The sequence below is a fragment of the Gossypium hirsutum genome, chromosome A13 (assembly GCF_007990345.1).
Source record: "Gossypium hirsutum isolate 1008001.06 chromosome A13, Gossypium_hirsutum_v2.1, whole genome shotgun sequence".
NCBI lineage: Eukaryota > Viridiplantae > Streptophyta > Magnoliopsida > Malvales > Malvaceae > Gossypium > Gossypium hirsutum.
The window spans coordinates 29,651,868-29,657,862 of record NC_053436.1 but is presented as its reverse complement, the minus strand read 5'-3'; positions in this window follow the sequence as shown (position 1 = coordinate 29,657,862).

Genomic DNA, 5,995 nt, shown 5'->3' with positions numbered 1-5,995 from the left:
TATCGTCAACTGAATAAAGTGACGATAAAGAACAAATATCCGTTACCGCGTATCGATGATTTGTTCGACCAACTGAAGGGAGCCTCAATGTTCTCAAAAATAGATTTGAGATCGGGCTATTATCAGTTGCGAATTCGAGATTCGGACATACCCAAAACTGCTTTCAGAACGGGATATGGTCACTACGAGTTCTTAGTGATGCCGTTTGGGCTCACAAATGCCCCTGCGGTATTTATGGATTGATGAATCGGATCTTCAGACCATATTTGGATCGGTTCGTAGTTGTGTTCATTGATGACATCTTGGTCTATTCAAGAGATGAGACCGAACATGCTGAGCATCTGAGGCTAGTGTTGCAAATTTTGCGGGATAAGCAGTTATATGCTAAGTTCAGTAAGTGTGAGTTCTGGTTAAGAGAGGTTAGCTTCTTGGGTCATGTGGTATCCGCATCGGGTATTCGAGCTGACCCGAGCAAAATTTCAGCCATACTTAACTGGAAGCCTCCAAGAAATATTACCGAAGTTCGGAGCTTCCTGGGACTCGCCGGTTATTACCGACGATTTGTCAAAGGTTTCTCGATGATAGCCACACCAATGACGAAGCTACTTCAAAAGGATGTTAAGTTCGAATGGACGGAGAAATGTCAGAAAAGTTTTGATCAACTAAAAACTTATTTGACTGAAGCTCCAATTTTAGTGCAACCCGAATCAGGCAAAGAGTTTGTCATTTATAGTGACGCATCCCTACTTGGGTTGGGTTGCGTATTGATGCAAGAAGGTCGAGTGGTGGCCTATGCGTCGAGACAATTAAAGCCACATGAGAAAAATTATCCGACCCATGATCTTGAACTAGCTGCCATCGTATTTGCTTTAAAAATATGGCGACATTACTTATTTGGTGAGAAGTGCCATGTATTTTCGGATCACAAAAGTCTCAAAAATTTGATGACTCAAAGAGACTTAAATCTGCGACAAAGACGTTGGCTTGAGTTGTTGAAAGATTACGAGCTTGTCATTGATTACCACCCGGGAAAGGCTAATATGGTTGCGGACGCCTTAAGCCGAAATCATTGTTTGCTTTACGAGCGATGAATGTGCACTTGTCTGTTCTACCCGACAATGTGTTAATAGCTGAATTAAAAGCCAAACCATTATTGATTCATCAAATTCGTGAAGCCCAGAAAGTTGATGAATTGGTTGCAAAACGGGCTGAGTGTGCTCCGAACAAGGAATCGGAGTTTCAAATTGATGATGATGATTGTTTGAGGTTCAGAAGTCGTTTGTGTATTCCAAGGAGTTCGTAACTCATTTCGATGATTCTGAACGAAGCCCATTGTAGCCGAATGTCAAGTCACCCGGGGAGTACGAAAATGTACAACGATTTGAAACGTTGGTTTTGGTGGCATGGTATGAAACGAGACATCTCCGACTTTGTTTCGAGATGTTTAATATGTCAACAAGTAAAAGCGGAACATCAAGTGCCTTCAGGATTACTTCAGCCGATCATGATACCCGAGTGGAAATGGGATGAGTCACAATGGACTTTGTGTCCGGACTGCCATTGTCAACAAGTAAGAAGGATGCGATTTGGGTTGTTGTTGATAGACTGACTAAGTCGGCTCACTTTATCCCCGTGTGTATGGATTTTTCATTGGATAGACTAGTTGAATTGTACGTTTCTCAGATTGTGAGATTACACGGGGTACCTATTTCTATCGTGTCGGATAGAGATCCGAGATTCACCTCGCGATTTTGGAGGAAATTGCAAGAAGCTTTGGGTACCAAGCTGCATTTTAGCACTGCTTTTCATCCCCAAACCGATGGTCAATCTGAGCGGATAATTCAGATACTTGAGGATATGTTGAGATGTTGCATCCTCGAGTTCAGTGGTTCATGGGAACGGTATTTACCTTTGATTGAATTCGCTTACAATAATAGTTTTCAATCAAGTATTAAGATGGCACCTTACGAGGCTTTGTACGGTCGTAAATGCCGTACACCGTTGTTTTGGACCGAGCTCGGTGAAAGTAAAATTTTCGGAGTTGATTTGATTAAGGATGCTGAACAGAAAGTAAAGGTAATCCGTGAAAGTCTGAAAGCAGCCACAGATCGTCAAAAATCGTATGCGGATTTGAAACGAAAGGACATTGAATATCAGGTGGGAGATAAAGTGTTCCTTAAAGTTTCGCCTTGGAAAAAGGTACTCAGGTTTGGCCGTAAGGGCAAGTTGAGCCCGAGATTCATTGGGCCGTACGAAATCTCCGAACGAGTTGGTCCGGTTGCGTATAGATTGATTTTGCCCCCTGAGCTTGAAAAGATTCACGACGTCTTTCATGTTTCGATGCTTCGACGCTATCATCTGATCCATCGCACATAATTAGCCCATCAGAGGTTGAAATTCAAGCCGATATGAGTTATGAAGAAGAGCCGATGCATATCCTAGCTCGTGAAGTGAAGGAGTTGCGAAACAAAAGGGTTCCGTTAGTGAAGGTGTTATGGCTCAAACACGGGATCGAGGAAGCTACTTGGGAAACCGAGAGCTCGATGAAAGAACGATACCCAAACCTATTTACCGGTAAGATTTTCGGGGACGAAAATTTCTTAAGTGGGGGAGAGTTGTGACAGCCCAAAATTGACCCTAGTCGGGAAGTGGTTTCGGGACCACAAAACCGAGTCATAAAAATAATTGATTTCCATATTCTATGCTTATTATGTGTGTACATGAGTATGTGGAAGTTTCATTCTCCAATTTTCCAATTGCATGAGAAATTATTAAATAGGGATTGATATGAGACATGGTGAAAATATAATAGGCTAATTTAAAATGGTCTATTAATGCATGTTGTGAAAATGATGGGTTTGCATGTCAAATTACCCAAAATTTGAGCTAGTGGTTGGCCATGCTATGGGTGGAAACATGTTGGGAACATGTTGGCCTAGTGAGGTATGTAGGAAAAAAATAAAATAAGGGGCATGGGCATAAAATAATGAAAAGGAGTATGATGAATACAAAAAAAAATGTGTGCAGTTGTTTCCCCCCCCCATTGCCGTGAGCTAAAGAAAAGAAAGGAGAAAATTTTCGTTCATCCTTTCTCATCTTCATTTAGCCGAAACTAGAAAGAAAAAAACAAAGAAAAAAAATGCTCATCCTTTGGTTCATCCTTGGCCAAAAATTTTAAGGAGGAAGGAAGAAGAAAGGTTGAAGAGGTTCGGCCATGCATGTAGCTAGGCTAAGGTATGTTTGATGATGTTCCATGAGATGCATGCATGTTTTAGTTGTTAGCTTGAGTTCTACCTAGCCCATGGTCTAAATCTTGCTATGTGATGGAAATGACACTCGGCCATGGATGCATCATTCTTGGTTGATGTTTGATGTTGTGGTGATGAGGCATGAGGATGAGTTAAGATTCGGCCTAGGTGGAGTTTGTGTTAATGCCATTGCATGCTAAATATAAAGCTTGTTAATGATGCATGTGATGGTGGCTTGATGATTCTTGAACCTCCTTTTTAGCATTTTTGAGTGAGCACATATGTGCATTGGTTGCTAAATGGAGAAGAATCTGCTAGCAAGTTGTGTGCTAAGGCCGAATATAACTTTTGCATGTTAATGAGCAATGCATGTGTTAAATTGATGGAAAGGGAGAGGATGCTTTACTAGTGTGTATATGTGTGTATTAGCCAAGTTTTGAACTTGAAACAAAAGGGTGTTTAGTCAATACAAGTGACCATACTTGTAGAATGTATTAAGTGTTGAAATCGGCCCCAAAATAGACATGCATATTCGGCCAAGGGGGAAAAATTAGCTAAAATGTTGAGTTTGATTCATGATTCCGTACATATGTGACTTTAATGTCTAATGTATAAATATGGGCTAAGTGCCTTGTGTTCCTCTTTTCGATGCTCAAATGATTAAATCAATTTATTTGTTTAATTAAGCTCAAGAGCAAAGGGGAACTAAATCCGATAAAGGGAAGGAAAAAGTGGTCGAATAGCTATCGGAATCGTTCGACAACACCCGAGGTAAGTTCTTGAGTAAGAGAGCTTAAATTATGATGTGATTAGATCATGTTTTAAGCAAATTAAAATCATGCTCTTTGTGTGGCTATTGAGCCGAATTTGCAAGAATGATAAATGTCTTGTGTTTGAGTTTTGCTAACGAAAATGAAATACGAATGGGCCATGATTTATTGTTAAATGTGCATGGTTATTTGAATGATGTCCGGGCTAAGTCCCGAAGGCTTGTGCTAAGTGACAATATCCGGACTAAGATCCGAAGGCATTTGTGCGAGATACTAATTCCGGGCTAAGCCCGAAGGCATTTGTGCGAGATACTAATTCCGGGCTAAGACCGAAGGCATTTGTGCGAGATACTAATTCCGGGCTAAGCCCGAAGGCATTTGTGCGAGTTACTAAATCCGGGTTAAGTCCCGAAGGCATTTGTGCGAATTACTATAACCGGGCTATGTCCCGAAGGCATTTGAACGAGGAGCTATATCCGGTTAAATTCCGAAGGTACGTGATTTGGGAATGAATGAACTTGCTGTAAAATTCCAGTTAATACTCTCGAAACATCCCAACATTGAGGTATGTTTCGTATGTGCTTGAATTCAGTTGAGCCCTTACAAATAAGTATTTGCTCATTTGATAAAGGAGCTACCGGCCTTTGGCTGAGTTGATCTTTTGTGTATGTACATAAGGGTTGATAATGTGAAGCAAGTACGATATCGTAAATTTGTGCATATGAAATTATCCGTTTAGCTATATGAATGCTATACTTTTGTTGTGCTGGAATTCCTTGCTCAAAACTTACTAAGCATAAATTGCTTACTCCGTTTCATTGCTCCTCTGTTTTATAGATTTGGTTCTCCAGCTATCGGACTCGGGATCTTGAAGTCAAAGTCGCCCACACTATCAAAGCCCCCCCTTTTGGTACAATTTTGGTTGAACTTCGAAATGGCATGTATAGGACTACCCGTTTGTTGTGGGTCGTGGACCCTTTGGACTTGTATAAATTTTGGATAGCCATGCGAAAATGGCTTATATGTGTTTGAGTATAATGTTATAATCATTTGGTGTGGATATGCTTGAAAAGGATTGGCCACGGGGATGGTTAATCACTTTCATAAATTGTGCTATTTATGCAAAAAGGGCTAGTTGAATCATGGAAACCATGAAATAGGTAAAGTCTACCTTAAAGGCAGATGCTGACAGCAGCAGTGATGTAGATTTGGAAAATCACTAAAAATAGTAGAAATGGAATTAAATAGTGAATAAATTATGTAAACAAACCTTGATGAATCTACTTTCATAGGAAAGTAACAAAACAATCATACGGACAGTATGTTAAGAGATATTTAGGTTCTCGTGAGACAGGGCCAGAACGGTTTCTGGATTCCCTGTTCCGACTTTGGAAATTCATTATAAATTAACCAGAGATAATTAGGAGTCATACCATATATGTATAGATTCCTCTCTGAGTCTAGTTTCTATAGAAACAAACGGCATCAGTATTGGAGCCCTGTACAAGGAGATATCCAAGTCGTAATGCGCAAAGGTCAGGGTAGTCGATCCCTGTAACATGGGAGACTTTGACTAATAAACTGTACTAATTGGCCCGACCAAAAATTCTAGAAAAAATATGTAGATGGGCATATGAGTCTAGTTTCAGGGAAAAATCACTAAACTTATTTTCGAGTTGTGAAACTCAAGATATGATTTTTAAAGCGACTAGTACGCAGATTGGCAGTGTCTGGGAAATATTTTTTATAAGGGGTTTAAAGTCTGTTAACACCTCGTGTTCGACTCCGGTGTCGGTCTCGGGTTCGGGGTGTTACACTGTGTGTCGCTTGGTGTTGAAATGGAGTTGAAGTCAGTATGCTTCACACGGTCTCACACACGGGCGTGTGGTTGGCTGGGTGACCCAAGTCAGTATACTCTCCAGTTTTCACATGGCCTGGCACACAGCAACGTCCTTCACCGTGTGACATAAGTCAGTA